At 45.0% G+C, this 1,086-nt stretch overlaps 1 pseudogene; it reads right to left on the bottom strand.

Moving 5' to 3' along the window:
• Positions 1-452: 452 nt before the first annotated feature.
• On the bottom strand, positions 453-874 carry LOC126936539 (elongin-C-like; annotated as a pseudogene).
• Positions 875-1,086: the final 212 nt, after the last annotated feature.

Genomic DNA, 1,086 nt, shown 5'->3' on the forward strand with positions numbered 1-1,086 from the left:
AATATAAGAAGGACATGAGATTGAAGAGGGGTCAGGGGTGAAATAATATGGTTTGAAGCTGTGTGTCTGCCCAAATCTCAAGTGGAATTGTAATACCCATTGTTGGAGGGGGGTCCTGGTGGGAGGTGATTGGATTGTGGAGGCGAATTTACCTCTTGGTGCCGTTCTCATGACAGTGAGTGAGTTCCCATGAGATCTGGCTGTTTAAAAGTGAGTGGCACCTCCCCTACTCTTCCTCTTGCTATGGCCATGTGAAGTGCTTGCTCCTCCTTTGCCTTTGGCCACGATTGTAAGTTTCCTGAGGCCTCCCCAGAAGCAGATGCTACTGTGCTTCCTGTACAGCCTGCAGAACTGTGAGCTAATTAAATCTCTTTTCATCATAAATTACCCAGTCTCTGGTATTTCTTTAAAAAAAAAAAAAAAACTGAAAAGAGTTAACAGTGTATTATAATTTATTTTATTTGACAATCTAGGAAGTTCGCAGCCACCAGCAGTTCTAGTGCAGTTTCAGGTGCAATTGGGAGTTTGGGAATCTTGGTGGAGCTGTTAGTGTAGTGAACCTTGTATGTAAAATAACATGCATACTTTTGATAGCACATGTGAAGGTACCTCTCTAATACTGACCTCATTGGTTTTGTTCTCAGCAAAATTGACCTGGGCCACTCAACATGGCTTTATCATGCCTGATGTTAATGCATACTCTCTTGTTACAATAAATTCATGGCCATCAGATGATACTGATTTGACATACATGGCATCAGGACCTTCATAGCCACCATAGGTTTTCTCCTTGCCATCCATTTTGTTCTTATGAAATTCTACTTTGCTTCCTCAGGAACTTTAGTAGTTTCTCAGAGTTCTTTTTCTGCCCCAGCTCGAGGAGCCACCACAGCCCAGTCCCCATGTACCACCCCGTAGCTACCATAGCCCAGTCCCCATGTGTGGCCACAGCCCCTGTTCCAGGGCCACTCCCCCACCCTCAGCTGCCTCCCTGTCCTCAGGTATTTCTTTATAGCAATACGAGCACAGACTAATACAGATGGGGTCTCCTTATGTTGTCCAGGCTGGTCTCAAACTCCTGGGCTC

The sequence above is a fragment of the Macaca thibetana genome, chromosome 14 (assembly GCF_024542745.1).
Source record: "Macaca thibetana thibetana isolate TM-01 chromosome 14, ASM2454274v1, whole genome shotgun sequence".
NCBI classification, from domain to species: Eukaryota; Metazoa; Chordata; class Mammalia; order Primates; family Cercopithecidae; genus Macaca; species Macaca thibetana.